Genomic DNA, 18,857 nt, shown 5'->3' on the forward strand with positions numbered 1-18,857 from the left:
TTTAAATTATTTTTAATTATTTAAAAAGTTTATTAATTTTAAAAATAATAAAAAATTCTATGGGAGATCTAGTCTCATAATTTTTATTTAAACACATTGTAACTTAAAATTTAAATTTAATTTTTTTAAATTTAGATTTAAGATTTTATTAATTTCTTCATTCTAGTCTTTATTTAAAAACAATTGATTATGCTACTTTAATATAATTATTACATTGCGACTGTTTAATTTATTAATTTATTATTGAGCAAAACAAATTTTTAAATATTTTTCAATAAACCATGATTTTTAATAAACAAATGAATTTATTTCTATAATTTTTATAATTGTAATTTCCTTAAAGAATTTTTTATCTAATTAAAAATTATATCTGATTAATAAAACTATAAATAAACCATTAAAATATTTTTAGTTAATATTGATTTAATATTAATAATAATTAATTAAATTTTTCTTAAATTTTTAAATATATAAAATAATTAATAATTAATAATTATACTTTAAAAATATTTCTGTCTAATTATATTTCTTTCTCACTTTATATAAATTAACATAGTTTAAATTAATAATGGTAAATATTTTTCTTAATATATATAAAACTTATAAATTTAATATAAGGGTTTTCAATATAAAATTTTTTAAAAATAATAAACGAAACATACACAAAAGTGACAATTTTTTTCCATTAGATTCAATAATTCAATTCAATAATTAATAATTAATAATTATATTTTAAAAATATTTCTGTCTAATTATATTTCTTTCTCACTTTATATAAATTAACATAGTTTAAATTAATAATGGTAAATATTTTTTTAAATATATATAAAACTTATAAATTTAATATAAGGGTTTTTAATATAAAATTTTTTTTAAATAATAAACGAAACATAGTGACAATTTTTTTCCATTAGATTCAATAATTCAATTCAATAATTAATAATTATATTTTAAAAATATTTCTGTCTAATTATATTTCTTTCTCACTTTATATAAATTAACACAGTTTAAATTAATAATGTTAAATATTTTTTTAAATATATATAAAACTTATAAATTTAATATAAGGGTTTTTAATATAAAATTTTTTTTAAATAATAAACGAAACATACAAAAGTGACAATTTTTTTCATTAGATTCAATTTCTCTCTATGCCTTAAAATATATAAAATATGTGAGATAAAAGAATCTGAGAAAAAGATCCTCATCTTGCATATTTAGTGTAAGTAGTAATTATCTCACGGTTGCTCCGCCGTTGCTTGCTATCTCGGCTCCGTCTACTCCTCCTTTCTTGTCTATCTCCTTTGCTGCTTCTTCATTCATTTGCGATTAATTACGATCGCGCGTGCACTAATTAGTAAAATACGACAATCACTTTGCGATACTTTACACGGCACTCTCGTCGTTAATCGTAACGCGACGTACATTTTATTATACTGCGACACGAGAGATATGAGAGAAAACGGTCGTATAATAATAGACTTTTGATCTGTAATTTATTTAAGACGTTTTATTAATGATCGAGAATTACATCAACCATTATTTTAATACCACGTGATATTACGCGAGTAGAATAGTTTTTCAACATAAATCCGTAAAATATACGCATTATTAATAAACAATCGATGTATTGTGCCTCTTTGTTAGCAGATAATACCGCGTTCTACTTTCCACGTGTCTTCGTATTATCTCTCGAAATGCGATTATTTTTCGCAATTATTATTAATGTACTATTAATGATAAATAATAGATCTGTGCGCGTTTAATTAAATCGCAACTTTGCACGACCGTGTTTTTTTCGCGTTGTTCTATTCACGTCGCAATATAATAAAGTGCGTGTCACGTGTGATTAACGTCGCGATTACTGTGCAAAGTATCCCGCAAACATCGTATTTTGTTAATTAATTTGCGCGCGCGTTTGTAATTAATTGTCTTTTCGCAAATGAGTATTATAAAGGGGCAGCAAAGAATGAACAAAAGAGAGGAGGCTTAGGATGATATCAGGCACCGGCGGGACAATCGTAGGGTAAACTACTTATAAGTTAATTAATTTATTATTTGTAAAACCAATTGCTTGTTTATATGCGCGCTAGTGATAGTGATCTATTTTACATAATGTGATATAAGATATTCTATTTTCCATTAAAAAAAATACTATTTGAAATATATGTAAAATATATATATAAATTATTAAGATTTATAGTTATCTAGATTATCTACATAAAAACTATATAGATTTTATTTAAAATTTTATATAGATTTTTATTTTATTTTATTTATTTTTTATTTGTTTCAGAAGCTTATTAAGGGACAGCAAAGAGTGAACAAAAGAGAGGAGGAGGAGGCTCAGGGTAGCATCGGGCAACGGCGGAACAATCGTAAGGCAAACTACTTATAACTTAATTAATTTATTATTTGCAAAATCGATTGCTTGTTTATATGCGCGCTGATGATAGTGATTTATTGTATCTTACATAATGTGATATTTTTATAATTTATTATATATAATTTATAATTTATTATATACAATAAGATATTCTTTTTCTTCATTTTAATAAATATTATTTGAAGTATATGTAAAATATTTATAATTTATATATTTTATATAAAAACTATATAGATTTTTTATTTTATTTTATTTATTTAATTTATTTTAGAAGCTTATTAAAAGATAAATCAAAATTTTTTTTGGAAATTATGTAATTTTATTTATTAAATATCTTTATCTGATTTATATTTTTTAAACATTAATTATTTTAAACTGTATTTTAATTCGAATACATTTTCCTGTTTTACAGATCAATGTTGCGTGCTACAACTCCACTGCTGATGCAGATATCGGTGAGTGCGATTAGTCATTTTTTATTTTAATATTGAGATAATGGATAAGAAAATATAATCGTCAAGGGATCAAAAGGACTATAATTTAAAATTTTCGCTTATGCGCTAGAATGCATAGATACTTAAAAATTCTAAGCAATCGTTCGAAAGTATACAAATATAATAGTGTACTTATAAAAAAAACATCTACCTAAGAAAAGAAAGAACTTGTCAAGAGTTAGCATTATATATGAAAGGCTTCGTTTAATTCGCAGCACTTAAACTATTCGCATACATTTGAATATAAAAATAATATTCAATATTTTGCATTTTAAATATTCCCTGTTTTCCTCACGTTTTATATAAAAAGATATATAAATGAACTTTATTTCATAAAATCGATTTTATATAAAATAATTATATAATGATCATTAAAGACAGCACAGCATTGCGAATATCTTTAGATGAAATTTACTTGTAATAGAAATAATGATATAAAAAAATAAGAACATACACACTCGACTAAGCAAACTCTTGCTTTTTTTGACGATTGCAAGATGCGATTCTTTGACAATTTTTTTGCACGAAACGCGCGGAGGGAACGATTTTTCAGGAAGAATTGCGTTTTTTTTTTTCCTTCAAATCTCGTTTGAATCGAAAAGCAGCTTCGTCGGCAACCGGTCGCTTGTATTACGGCAATAATCAAGCCGGCGCGAAATGGTCCCGCGGCTCCGGTAAATGCGGATGATGTCCTGCGGGAGGATTAAGAAGAAGCGGGAAAAATTTGTTACGCTCCGCGAGAATTTCGCGCGAGAGAGGGATCGATATCTCTTGCGCCGCACAATCACCCCCTATGCAAACTCAAACGCGTGTTCTTTCCGCTTGGGACGACCTGTCTCCTCTCGTCGATCGCTTTTCCCCTGACCCACCCACTCCACCTACCCTCCAGAGATCCTTTGCGACGTTTGCCACCGAACTTACTCGTTTTGCATTAAAGTTAATAAAGCAGCTGCTTGAGCGCGCTCAACTTCGTTATTTCGTTCGAGCAATTGGTTCTCGGGTGGGCGAGATAAAACATCGATGAAGACGGAGACGATGACGAACGGTTGTACCGTCGTTTGATGTAATTATCGCGGGATTGTGGAGGAATAAAAGTGAGGCGGCCTTTTCATTTTCCGAGGGGATGCCCCTTTTGTTACGTCACGAATGAAAACGGAGATAACTCTACTGTCCCCTGATGTTTTCCCAAAGATATCCATATCCCCCGGCGTTTCTCGACGCGATATTTTTGCGCGGATTCGCTATCGGAGCCGCGTGTTGTACGATATACATAGATGTATCTCCGTGAGATAACAAACTGCGGTTACTTGAGATATTACTCGCGTGGCTGTAATTTATGGTGATAATTATCTACGTGAGTTCGCGTGGAACATTTCTGGATTTGAATATGCATCAGGCGCTAAAGAAGTTATGTACGTTTACTTCCTTATTTATTACCAGACATTTTTCAGTAATATCAGAGTAAATGTTCCTTTAACATAATAAAATACGAAAATATGATGATAAAGTATTGACAAGTAAAATATGATGTCATCTTTGTTAAGCTACGTTTTATTATTGATAAAATAAGATTGTTTTTTGTTCGCATTTTCAAAAAACTTTAAAAGTGTCTAAAAATTCTCAAATTATTAATGTTAAATAAATTTTAATTATTATTCGATTATTAAAATACATCTTATTGTTCAGCATAACATTATAAAGGAATCAACTATCTATAAAAGTTATTTAAAATTTTGTAAAAATTTGAATTTTTTAAAATATCTAAATTTTAGCATCTGTTTTTATTTAAATTTAGATAAGCTGCATTATATACATGTGATAATGCTCAAAATCTCGCACTCTTTTATCGAAAATTTTTATTTAATCATTCTTTTACGCTCTTTTCGTAATTGTGACTGATTTCTCGTATCAATAAATCATTCGAATTTTACTTACCACCAGGATATGTAGTTTCCTTTAAAGTGTGATATGGTTTTCTCTGACAATCGATCTCTAGCCCGTTCGTCTGAAAAAATAAATTGATAATAAATCAATATTTATGTCGCATCTAAATGTCAGGTAAGAAAAATAAAGAAGATTTATCGAAAGAATTCAGTATCTATTATATGCAACACGTTGTTCCTGATTGTTGCGTACATTTCTTATTCTAAATCTTCTCTTCTGAATTGTTCCCGCCATACAAATCTTTATGGGCAACGTGTTGATCTTATGACGAATCATGTTAAAATCTCGTACGCTCTCGCGAGACCCGGTGTAGTTGCTCGCAGAAGAGAGAAAGTATTGGATTGCAGCTAACAAGTCGCGAACTTCATCGTAAAGTCAAGCCGTTTAGAAGATTGAGAAGGGGCTTATATATATTGAGAACTTCTCTCCGCGAGTATGAATAATTATTTCGTGATACACGATCGCTTTTGGGGATAAACGTCTGGAAACTCTTCGTCGGAATTCGCGAGGGGATATACATATAAACAGTGTACGAGAGTGTAGGATAACTCGTTTAATCTTTACGCCGTGCATAATAAAGTACGTAATAAAACTCAACCCCGAGTTGAAATTTTTTTTCTCCTACTTTCGATCTCGATTTTCAGTTTAACATTTACTTTGATACTTTAAACAGGTCAGATTACCCTCTTTTGAAACTATTTTACTATCACTTATAGCTTCTACTTAGAACGGCGAAATTCTATTTGAGTTAGAATTTTGCTCCTACTTTAATATTCCTTAAAGAGTTTTCTCAATGTTTTTTAATATTATTCGATCAAGTATTCTGTTATTTTTTCATTATAGCCTTATTGTAATTTTCGATTAAATTAATTAACATAAAAATTTTCAGCTTTCATACACAAATTCAACATTAATAAAAAAAGAGAAATTATTTATAATATGTATATAATAATTGAAAAAATTCTGTATATATATTATAATTTTTATTATTACAATTATTAAAGATTATAGTAAAGGTGCAAAATTCCACCTCGAATAGTATTTTGCGGTCTAAGTAAGAGTTGTAAGAAGTTAAATAGTTAAAAAAAAAAAGATGATCCGACTTAAAATATTAAAGCGGATGTTACATTGAAAATTGAAATTGAAAGTAGGAAAATTTCAACTCGCTCGATTTGCGTCCGTGGAACTTTAGGCTAGACCGCGGCTTTTCTGAAACGGAAAATCGAGACATCCTCCTTACTATAGCCGGTAAATAAGATAGACTCGGCTTCTTCTTTTCGTTCGGAATGGCATTCCAGTCGAGTGCAATTCCACACAGAGGGATATACACAAATGCACCGAATGTGTCGGAATACATCGAGGACGCATCGCCAAACACGTGTTGCGACTATATCTTTCATTCCGAATATGACTGTTGACAATATAACATCATATACGGTTTGCATATTTAATGATTTTTCAAGGTATAAACGGGCTCGTTATGCGATCGTATGAATTATTATGACAGTTTGCGCTACAATTAGGTTATCAAACCTATCGATCGAGCCATTAAATATTAACTATGCGCGTATTATTATTCGATATCCTAGTCATCTCGACTCGAAATTTTCCTCCTATTTTCGATCTCAATTTTCTTATGTTTATATAATCGAAAGAATTTCGAGGTTTAATTATGGGAATTGATTACAAAGTTTAATTTATATAGAAATTGAGTTCCTATTTTGTATCTCAATTATTGCTATAATAGGCTATAAACTAACTAACTAGGTTGTCATTTCATCAAAAGTCTAAAAAAGAGCAAAATTATAGATTAAAATAGCTTTCAAGAAAGATGATTTAATTTGCTTAAAGTATCAAGATAGATGTTGGATTAAAAATTGAAATCTAGAATAGGAGAAAAAATTTCAACTTGGAATATCAGTACCGATCTTGCATATCGCATAGTCGTTAAAATGCAATTAAGTCATAATTTCACTTTAAACACGCATGACAGTGAAGTTAATCATCTTATGAACTACTAATTAAATTGTCCCTGGCTCACATGCTATCCCGAAGTTCTTCGCATTTCATAGGCGAAATTACGTTGCATAAATATGTCGCGCTAAGGCAGTTAGATGGAAATTTTGCTGCAATTAATAAAGCTTTTAATATAGAAAAGCTATAAAAGCTTTCGATACGCGAAAATATATATGCCTAGAAATATATTTAATTGATATTATTCTGTTATATAACTTTTTTCCGACTTGTTATTATTGAAATGCATTTTGCAAAGTTTATATTCAGTTTATAAAAAAAATAGGTTCTTTTCTTATTATTAAAAGTTAACTTATATTTAAGGGTAATTTTTTTGAAATTATTAATTCGATTACTCTTGAATAAACGCAGAGACCACGAGGAGCAATTATCTTAATAACTTTAGAGGAGTATATCTCTGTTTAAACACGACTAATTTTTATTTATAACCGAGAAAAGTTGCCTCTTGTGCGTGAATAGTTTTATTTAAAAAAAGAATTATTTTCCTCTGCATTTAATCGCATCTGCAAATTAATGTATCACGAAGTCTCTTTGACGTAAGACATAACAAAGATATATTTATATTTATCATAAAAGAGTTAAGAAAGTTAAAGTGAAGAAATATTTTCCCCGATTAACGCGAAATTTCTAAGTTTGCGTAGCTGTATATAGGGAGTTACGGATAGCTTCCTTTACATCACCTAGATATATCGGTAGGGTAACTTTTGGCTCTGCCAGCCAACTACTTGATAGGCTAACATGCTCTGGTTCTGCGAGCACCTTGTTGCAAGTGACTTGCGCTAAGTTTCGGTTAATGCGCCTAACTATACGCTGAACTTTAATCTTCGCCCAGTTATTTGCATAAGAATAATAAATTGGTCGCCGCAGGAACGTCTATTTCCCCGAGCAAGCTTACGGATCTGTATCGCGATTATTCGCTTCTTCCTATCCCCTGAATAACGACGAGTGATTTTAAAGACCGAGAAACAGTCCCCGGGTTTATTATTACGATCTATTGTTGCAAGCAACGACGGAATCAGCGGAATTACATTGCGGTCAGTGATCATTAGTGAGTTCGCTCTCTCTCTCTCTCTCTCTCTCTCTCTCTCTACGTCTGGGAATAATTCACGTTGCGCGATATAACGAGCGCTTTTAATTATAACCATCGCATACATTTATTTACAAATGGCGTCCGTTCCATTAAATTAATTCTCATAACGGCGTGCAGGCCGTAATTCTGCTGCCTGTAATCAAGAATGTATACAACGTCAAATCGTCGCGTCGCGCGCGCAAGTAGAAGATCTGTGCAATTTTCCTGGCTTCGTTCCCGATTGGGAAATCCATGCAATCGGCACGTCGATCAACAGTAAACTTCGATACTCGGAGGTGAAATAATTGCTTCATCGGAAAAGTTTCTTGGCGAGTTTTGCCGATACTCGATACTCTCGATGCCTCGTCGTGCGATTACCTCGTGTCGAGGAGAGAGAGGGAGGCAGAAATCCATGTTTTTAGTAAGCGCTCTAAGATAATACTCCAACTACCGTGTTTCGCGCGAGTGCTTGTCCGATATCTGCGATATCCGGAATGACTGTCTCTTCAGAACACTCGTATTAATCGATTTCACCGGAGACTTCTTGCGCATATACATATATATATATATATATATATATATATATATATGATGTATGTATGCGGGTTCACGGAGGGAGGTCCTTTAACTCGCGCAGTGATACTAACGACGTGGAAATTACCGGGTGCGGGGCTTTAAGCTCCAAGAGATAATCGTGCTGAATCTTGCCGAGATCTCCTACATAATCCAAGAATTACGCGGGAAATTACGTTATAATATATATATCGCGTGACTGCGAGGCTATTATTTTTCGCGTTTGGATATATAAAGGAGCTTTCTCCGTTCTTATCTTTAATATTTCTCGCAAATCTCATTTTCGTTGCGATTCGAAGGGGATAAACTCTCGCGCGAATTGGCTGCAGCTGGAGAAAGTAAGTTTCCGGGATCTTGCCGTTCCATCTTCCCCGAATATTCGTTATCTTAATCAGTCGCGACAACGTGTAGCGCCATTACGAACTCATCCCGGTCGGAAGTTCCCTTCTTGCGATTAGTTTTCTCTAACTCGGGGAATACGACGAGTGTCTTTATACGTACGTAAGCGTGAACGTGTATATATACGTGTGTATATATATACATTTTGGAGAAATCCGCGCGTTGCTCCCGCAATAGACGATATCACGGATTTGCCTCTCAACTTCGATGTTAGAAGCGCATCCGTGAAACGGGTGAATACTGCCGACGCAGAATGAAGCAATCAAAACTTGGTTACGTTATTAAAATGCGGTCTTGCATAAATTCCAGTTTTCTCACTGTTAGGTTTAGAAATTGCTGACCTAATTAAAGACGCACCGGTCTCCGATAAACCGCGACGCGTTTAGAATCTGCCGTCGATCCGGTTTTCTTTCTTCTCAGCGCGATAAACGATAGCATTCGTGTGCTATCGCAATCTTTGATCATATTTAAATCGCCGAAATACGCAGATGATTCGTAAATTTTAATCGTCGGCCATTTGAGAACTTGTTGCATTAATTCCTGATTTCTGACAGTTTTTTGCTTACAGACTATCCTCGCGGAAATATATCTTGTTAAATAATCAATGAGCAAGCTGATTACGAGACTAAATTAAATTTTCCTTCAATACAATATTCCTTCCGCTGTGTAATTATATCTTTCAGCGATTCGAACTCTTACTTGGTTTATTAGCATTTATAATTCTTCCATTATCTTAATTTTATACACAATCTAGTTAATTGAATATAATCTGGAATACATTAAGTTGATTCATGCGATTTTTTTGATCGATTATATAACTGATTATTATACATAAATCTTGTGCGATAAAACGGCGATGAAGGGAAAAATGCTGAGGCGGCTACAGCACTTTCTTGCTTTTTCTTTCTCTCTTTTTCTCTTTCCCCAAAAAATCTAATATTTTCTTCTTTTTAATGAAAAGATAATATATGTGTGTAAGCGTCGAAAAAATTCGTCTAAAATGGGATCACATTGCAATTTAATATAATTTCGCAGAATGTAAAGATTTTTATACTTCTCGAGTTCAACTATTACTTGCTCTATTCCAAAAAAATTGTAGAATTTAGATTATTTCTACAAATTGGAAAAAAGGTCATGATTATCATATATGAATGCGAAACTCGTTACTTGCGAAATAAATTTTATATGTTTTTCTGAAAAATGTATCGCTTTTATTATACTTTTACGTCAATTTTAAATTCAATGAATTTTATTTGTTCGTGCAAAAAAAAACTTTCACTATAAAAATTAGCTGCAGAACCTCGTTGCATCGCTCTATAAAATATATCTCACATTCATATCTACACACATTTTTACAATTTGGTAAAAGTTACCGAACTACTATTGTAAATTTAAATTTCCGTCGAATTCAAAGCGTAATTTAAAGCGCCGACATTTCATGCAATCCTTCGATAATGTAGGACAATGTAGGATTGGAAATTTCTGTATTGTTCCACTTGGGAGCCAGTTTCCGCATTCATATAGGAGAGTCTCCGTACCTATCTACATCCGCCTATTTCACTGAAAATATTATAATATCGGCCATTTATATATATATATATATATATACACACACACACACACACACATATATCGTGCTCCACATTCGCGATTTCGAGAATGTTGACTTAAGCGTTGTGCACACTCGAAATATTACATGTATGTGTCCCTCAAGAGATTCTGCAGAGCTCTCGGTCGTCTCTCATCTTTTGTAATTACAGTCAACTTTCGGATAACTATACAGTTCTTGTTTGCTCTCCTTCATTCCGATTCTCACTCTTCTTTCTTTTCCCTTTTCAAATATAAAGAAAGCATTCAGTGACACTGAATCGACATATTTATTATTTCAGAACTCAAATATTGTTCTTTACTGCATTTTTCCTTTTCTTTCTTTTTTTTTTACTAATAGCAGCAACACTCGCTTTTCCCGCATGTATAGATTAATCTTGACGTAACATGTCGCTACTGAAAATACTCGTTTAATTGAAGCGCAGCGATATCTCGTATACATACACATATATAAATCCGGAAGTTATCACCCGTATAAGGGATTCTCCCCGTAATTTCGCTCGGTCTAGCGGCAAATTCTATCAAATTACGAATAACCACGATCTGATGCGGTATCGTTTACGACTTTATTCGCAAATTCGCGTCGCGCTCGTCAAATATTTCTGTCAATTATTATTTCCCGCGATATCCCAGCGAGAGAGATGGATTTTCAACAACAAAAGATGACGTTCTTCTGTTGCGATCGATACTCCTTCAGTCATCGTTACACGTATACATTAGAGTTAGAGCTTCTCTTCCGTCTCGGTACGATACGTTGAAGAATCATCTCCACGAGAAAAGTAACGCTGCTTCTCTGCAGATTCTTACCCTTCTCTCAAGGATCGTATCCTCCACGTGCTGTCGCGCTCAGAAATTAATTAAAATTAATATTGAAATAATCCAGCCCGAGAGGGACGACGAGTACGAGAGGAAAAATCTGCTAAATAGAGGAACGAGAGGAGGTGGGAAGTTCGAGGGAGGCGAAAGATACATATTCTCGACCGAGTGGGAACGTCGTAATTATTATTATTTTTTTTTTACTTTCGATCACACGATAGTATTGATTAGACGGTATCGCGCAGCTCGATCGAGTCCGGGAATTTTCGGACGTAATGGTAAAGTCCTCGCGAATTATCCGAGGCTTATAGCTTATAGCGTCGCTCTTTTGCGCGTTCGCCTTCTTCTCCCCGCCCTTTATCGTTTCCTTTCTCGAGAAAAAGCAATATCGCCACCGATGGTGCGGCGAAATCCACTTTTACACGTACAAAAGTTTCTCCTTTCCCCTTTTGGCCCTTCTGCCATATACCGAAAGAATATCGTCGTATTGAATAAACTTCGCCTAAATTAGATACGTATATCTACATTATGTATATCTACATTATGATTATGACGACAGAATACATTTTTGTTGACATTTTTTTCGGCTACCCGCTTGGTTCCCCTTATCGCGTTAGATTCCTTGAATCGGTCACGAGGGAATCGCCCGTGTTTAATTTTCGCATTGACTTTCTTCTCTGTTCTTGGCCTTGTTCCTTTTCGTTGTCATCGCTGATTGCGTTTCTTACATTATTTTCTTTTGTTTTTTCATACTTTGGATCTGTCAATTTTACGCATTTTTCCTCTTTATTTCAAATGTGAAAATCTTAAGGCTCCGTCTATCATGTTAAAAAAAACTAGACATTAAGGATGTCACATAATGTCGCTTCATATCCCTTGCATCTCTTCTACAGTATTCTGCTTTCTCTTAGAACTATGTGGGAAAACAAGGCATGATTTATTTCATCATTTCGTCGGTGTTTTACTCTCTCCTTTTATTACGGGGCCGTGAGAGAAACAGAAATGGAGATGGAAAATGGTGACAAGAGTTTTTACTAACGTTCGTTCTGTCCTCCCTCTTTACGACGTATGTGCCGAATGGCACTTACCCTACTTGTCTCTGCGCAGGGTTGCACCATCTTCGAGAGATGTGTGTGCTCATTGGGAATTGCGACTGTGCCTCGGTCGAATTTTAAAGACTTTCCCGCGCCGAGTCGAACGTATGCTTTCGAGAGAGATGATGGATTATTTTACTTCAGGGACGATTTCCCGGCGACCGTGTCGAGGAATTTATCTAAGAGGAAGAAACGCGCGCGTTTGCACATCAATGATAAGATGGTAAAAACCTGATAGATAGAACATCAGAGGGGAATATCTTTAGCATACAGAGTGTCCCTTGGAGCATTTCTTTCGCCATAAAGTCTACGTGTGTAATGGCTAGAATTTTTTTTCAAATTTGCCTATTTTTTTTTTAATGATGACTTAATCCTTAGTCTTGATAATTTAATCTTGAAGATTAAATCATCAAAGTTACGCATTAATCACTCGATGATTTGATATGATAGAAAAAGGAAAATGTAAATGTATTGTCAAAATCTTTCCTTGAAAAAAGTTTTATGTCTTGGCTAGAATTATTAGCGAATATACTTATAGTATACTTATAGTAGTTTATTATAACTTCAACTTTTACAAAGTCAGGAAGTGGAACTTGGTGCGAATATACTTATATTTGATATTTTTTTTCTATAATTATAAAAAGTCGGTAACTCTATAATTCGAAAAGATTGGAATTTTTACGAATAGTTTAGATCTCTAATATTCATATTTAAAGAAATGTTTGGTATTATTAAATTCGAAAGTAGCTAAATCGGTCGATATCAAGTTCTTTGATATCATTAGATACATCAAAACTTATATATCGTCTGAAATAATATTATAGTATTGATATACTGAACATTTCAATAATACATTTATCTTTCCAAGAAAATTGAGAAACTAAGATGAATTGCAAAAAGTTATGAGTTGTGTGGAGATAAAAGCAAAAGTTCTAAATCTGGTATATTCATCGAAAAGAAATATGTGTAGTAATAAATTGATTACAAGAATATAATAAATCTATCCAAGAGAGAGAGAGAGAAAGAGAGAATAAGTATAATTCTTTGTGGTTGACGCAGTAATCATTGTCGAGCCATTATAAAAAAATGACAATCTTCCGCGCAGCCATGATTCAATTTTCGTAATCAGTTAGATTATATAAGCTCTTGCCATTCGCGAAACCGAATATATTCTTGGCAAATGGATAATAGCTTCTGTCACATCGATACGCGGATTGAGAGTGGACATAAATGGAAAAAAAGTAGATCGATAAAATAGAGGATGAAATGGGAATTAAAGATGAAATCACGAATTAATGTAAATTGCGATAAAAAAATATTTGCTCTCGCGAATGATTTATTCTCACGCGTCAAATCGATCGAAAACCCGGATGGAAAAGAAGAATCGGACGGACTAATAAAAAAATCGGAAGGGAAAGAAATCCAGGTAATAAAGCGCCGAGAGAGGAGCGAGAGCTTAATAATCTCGGTCGAACGACTTTGCATTCGCATCCCCTTCACAATCCAAACTGCAGCCATGCTTTCTCCCTCCTCTCTCTCTCTCTCTCTCTCTTTCTCTTTCTCTGTGCGTTCGTACAGAAATCAATAGCAGGCACGTGTATGTAATTGGTATAACCGTCTCGTTCCTATCGAATTAGCAACAATAATGACGCGATGATTTGTACAGGCCACTTATCCACCGGTATATACAATGGATCGAATAATGATAATAACAACTAGACAGAGAGTGAGAAATAGGGAAAAAGGAAAGAAAGTTTCGCTGCGGGAAAATTCACTCGAATGGAGATCAATCGCGCAACAGATTGGCCATTCGCTTTGTAGTCTATTAAACGGAATTTATTGCATCGGATTTTTTTTTCTTCCTTCTCCTTCCTGGATGTAAGAGTCTCGCGAACGACGACGGATAGACATCCATCTCTTTATACATCTACCGCGGGCGCCGTTAACGTAAGGGAGAACTTGGGTGAATTGAATTTACGACACCGCGAATGGAAATCTCGGTCACTCGTAAATTTTGACACTAGCAGCTCCTCCGTGCGCGACCGAGTAACTTACGAAAAAAAAAAGAAAAAAAAATAGGTAGACTCGAGCGGGAAACTGTCAGTAATTAAAATTCCGCGGGGATCGTGAACTTTTTTCTCTCAGTTTTTATGACTCGCTGGCGCGCACTCCTTCTTAAAGTCAAAGAATCCGGAAAGAAGTCTCAGTTTCCGCCGCTTCGAAGTTTACAGCGTCGCTGATTTAAACGCGACTCTCTTTCTCTCTTCTCGTTTTCCTTCTTTCTTTTCTCTCTTTGCTGCAACTTTGTTTTTCATCCATAAGCAATAATCTCTGCGGTGAAATTAAATATTGCTCTCATCTCGCGTTTCAAATGTAAAAATAATCGATTATTAATAACGATCTATTAATATGTGGTGGTGAATTGTTTTGAAAATTTCTACAGGGTGGCTTAGAATATACCACGTGCAAATTAATCTTCCGTCGGCAGGTATAGTTGCAATCAATGTTAACAATGTCCTTAACTAAGTTTGCACCTTTCCAATTCCGGTCTTTATACAGGATGTCCCAGAATGGAATTTTAATGACAGCATTCTTTGAGCAATCCGGACTCGATTTTTCTTTAGCTTAAATGTCAAAGTGCCATTGAAATTTCCCAATTTATAGCGATTGGAAATGCGAAACAAACCCCTGGGACGGTAATGAAATAACGAAAACTTACTGCTAATTTAAATTTAAGTACTTTATTTTTACAAACTTTTAATTGCTATGATCTTTTTATTCAATGTCGAGTATTAAAACGATGTGCATTTGAAACTTTCTTCATGTAACTCCGTTTAAAATCTATCAAGAAAACTAGTCTGCATAAATGTATATTAAAGATGACCTTATATTAAAGATGATATATGACATATTAAATACTTTTTTGATAAACATATATAAAGAAGAAGCTAAATTGTTAATTATTGTGCAAAATAAAAAGCGGCCAACTAAATTCGTATAAAAGTCAGGGCAGATTTAAGCGATCGTAATTCTTTACATATTTTTAATTTTCATATTTAATGTCGCATAACATTCTTCAAACGTTTTCGTTCAAGTTGAAAGGATATTAGGCAATTTTTAAAGTACATCGTGTTAATTATCGTGTTCCAATATTTTAAAATATCGCCAACTCTGTTCTTTTCATGCCAATGTCTACTTTGCATTTTACTCGTCTTGAAGATAATTATTCCATACTTTTTTTACAGTACGTGAGTAAAAATTATTATTATTCTGTGCAGTTGAAATATAATTCTTAACTTTCTTATCTAAAAATTCAGAGATCTTGCGCGGAAGATGTAAAAAATATAGACAAAACGGGAGAAAGTTTCTTTCTTACTCTGTACGAAATAAATAATAAAAAATAAGAAAAACTTAACAACTATGTAAATTTACGTAAGTAATATAATTCAGTGAGTATAATATAATATAATATCTTAGCAAGGAATCTGTGAAACATAGATTAATGAAGTTTGCCCGCTACAAGCTGCCCGTCCGATATAGTGTCTTGCGGGAAGGAGATTTCTTTTTTAATTCGATATCCTTGCCAAGAATGTAACTTACTCTCGGTCGCCCAACTCCACCGCAGACTATGCACCGCCATAAATCGATATCGATAGCGCACGCGGTTGAAGATGGGACCATTTTAATATCTTCGTCGACATTAGATATTCTGGTTTTTGTATAAAAGCTCCGCATCCCTTTCCCCCGTGTAAATATATTAAAATGTATTGATCTCGAACGTACAATACAATTTATTTTCTGGGAAAGAAGAACTTTTTGTATAAATTGAAGCTCTCTTTCGCATATATAAAGAGAATTGTTTTCTGAACAACCACAGAGCAGAAATAAATTCTTTCATTATATTATCCTCCGCTGAAAGCGATGTCATATGAAAGAAAATTTGAAGAATGTTATGCGACGTTTTATTTACAAGAAACTTGTAATGTAATTTAAGATACTTTACATTATTAAAATTTTTATATCACAATTCAAGAAATAAACATTTTATTATTTAATATGATTTAAAGTTTTTTTTTCCACTTTAAATTTTTTTAAAAGAAATTTGTGATGAAGCTTAGTATTAATTTTTTTATTAAATATTGAATTTATTATAACATAGGAAAATTATCTATTTTAGGGCGCTATATTGGATATTCGTCGCATTATTTTTTTTTATCAATTTTTTATCGAATATTGAAATTATATTTAATAATTTGAAAGATTTTCATTTTATACAAAAATTTGACAATTTCTTAATTTTAATATATTGATTTCTGCCATATTGTGTGATTTAATTACGTTTTGACATAAGATTTTTATTTATCGAACTGAATAATCTTTAATTTATAAAAACTTTCCCGTAATAGATTCAATATTTAATTATGAAAATCTTATTATGTTTGCAATAAATTCTTTTTAAGGGCTGAATATTTTTGATAGGGCACTTAATTTTGAATTGGATAAATCTTTTTTAACATAATAACGTACGTTAAAATAATCTTTCTCTGAATGTTTAAAATTTCTCAATATCGTGACGTGATATAGTATTCTGAGAGCTAAAATTATATTTTGCATAAAAAATATTTTTATTATTTGAATTCGTAATATATTCAATATTTTATACAAAAATACCAAAAAAAAAACAATTTGACGCTAATTAATAATTATATCGTTTATATACGATTTATCTCGAGTAAATAATTTAAAGCTAAGAATAACTTTCAAAAAGCTCGCTCCTTATGTTTCTCGGCATTTGGAGAAAATACGAGAAAATGGCAAGTTTACACCGAGTTTGAGAGGCAAAACTGCCTGCGATTGGAAAGTGAGGTGAAATTTAACGAGTCACGCGACAGATCGATTGGTTAGACTCCTAACACACGAGTTCGTTCGCGTTGGCAAATTTCGTTCGACGAACATCAAGGGAGGCGAATGCACTTCTGCGCGAAACTTTTTAACGTTGCACCGATATTTTTCCACGTCTTGGTTTCGCCCAAAGGAGCTCCTCTTTAGGAGCAGAAGGACGAAGACGAAGACGATGAGGAGACGCAACTTTCCCGCCACGAAATAGCTCCGGGCGTCTAATGCCGGAGTAACTCAATCCGAAACGAAAACGAGTTATCGCTGCTAATACAATTCGATCGTACAACCGCCGGCGGTCTCTGTCGTTCGATGGTAAAAAGATCCCGAGCCGATAGGACAGCGGAGATCTCGTGATATATATGTGTCGGCTAACGTATATATATCTCCTATATCCTGTGTATATATATATATATATAGATATATATCCCATCGTGTGCTCCAATTTTCGCTATTCGAATCTCATCCCGGAATATCGATCGGTCGATGTCAGTTAGCGTTTATCCTAAAGAATGGATCTCCTAACCCTCGTAGCTCAAATTGTCTTTTCGTTTTTCGATGCGTTATTTTATTTGATCGCAGCTTATCGCACTTAATATCGTAAGATTTAGATCAATTTGGCAAAAATCGAAATTACACACGTCTAACGTAAATAAACTGTTTTTCGCATAAATACTATTTTTAATGTCTCTTGAGTATCTGAGTAATTAATATTTAACACTTTATATTATTATCGCGTATATATATAATTTTACAAGAATTGAAGACAGCGTAGATGGTCTTCTATTTTAATATATGATCATATTACACTCTTTAATTAGCAGAGATATCTTTTAATTAGAGTACAGGACCAGAATACTAAATGATTATCCCTAATTATCCTATGTGCGTATTTGTATAAAAAAAAAAAAGAAGTCACGAGGAGACTTGCAGGATTTAATTGCCTCTACGTTATCGTTCTTTTCTCTCTCTCTTGGATTTTCCTCTTCTTTTCTGCTTTCTCGTCTGACTGTTTATCGAAGACGTTTACCGCTTTTGGTTCACGAATTTCTTCCTCTCGCGCTTCGCTACCCAGTCTTTATCTACGCCAGCTTTTATCTTCTTTTCTTCTTATTTCTGCTACGTCACATTCCTCGACACGGTTCGTTTCACCTTCTTTCGTCGTCCCCGTCCCCGGTCTCTGTTTTCCCGCTCTTTATCTCGCTCTGGCCTCATCACTCTCGCCTTCCCTGCTCCTCCCTCACCCCCTTTTTTCCGCGACCTCTAGAAACATATTTCCTCGAAACGTCAGAGTTCACCTGCTCCAAGTCACTTCGGTTCGATCGATCGGTCGTGTCCCAACTCACGAAATCCGGATTTGCTCTCTGCATACATTTGCGATTTACGAAATCGCGTTCGCACACATCGGTCGCCGATGATCATTTGCATCACCCCTGACACCCGGGGACTCGAAACATATAGGTGTGATAAATTACGTCGCGAGGGAATTATGAGGAAAAGGAGAGGGCGCGAAAGTTAATTGCCTTCCTGCTAAAACCTCTATC

General features: G+C 33.5%; 1 protein-coding gene and 1 long non-coding RNA gene across 5 annotated transcripts in view; one reads left to right on the forward strand and one right to left on the reverse strand.

Moving 5' to 3' along the window:
• LOC145936955 (uncharacterized) overlaps nt 1–18,857 on the forward strand; it is a 141,034-nt gene that overhangs the window by 102,735 nt on the left and 19,442 nt on the right. The window contains exons 7-8 of the long non-coding RNA XR_014425455.1: nt 2,297–2,378; nt 2,799–2,841. This is a non-coding gene — a long non-coding RNA (uncharacterized LOC145936955). The remainder of the gene's footprint in view (nt 1–2,296; nt 2,379–2,798; nt 2,842–18,857) is intronic.
• Nucleotides 1–18,857, reverse strand: part of LOC145936943 (1-phosphatidylinositol 4,5-bisphosphate phosphodiesterase epsilon-1) — a 129,768-nt gene that overhangs the window by 98,558 nt on the left and 12,353 nt on the right. For all 4 annotated transcript variants that reach the window (XM_083039625.1, XM_083039627.1, XM_083039624.1 and 1 more), the window contains exon 2: nt 4,816–4,885. The gene's annotated coding sequence lies outside the window, so the exon portion shown is untranslated. The remainder of the gene's footprint in view (nt 1–4,815; nt 4,886–18,857) is intronic.

Source organism: Prenolepis imparis, unplaced genomic scaffold (assembly GCF_030444845.1).
Source record: "Prenolepis imparis isolate NDT839.2.m4 unplaced genomic scaffold, iyPreImpa1.0 SCAF_6, whole genome shotgun sequence".
Taxonomy (NCBI): domain Eukaryota; kingdom Metazoa; phylum Arthropoda; class Insecta; order Hymenoptera; family Formicidae; genus Prenolepis; species Prenolepis imparis.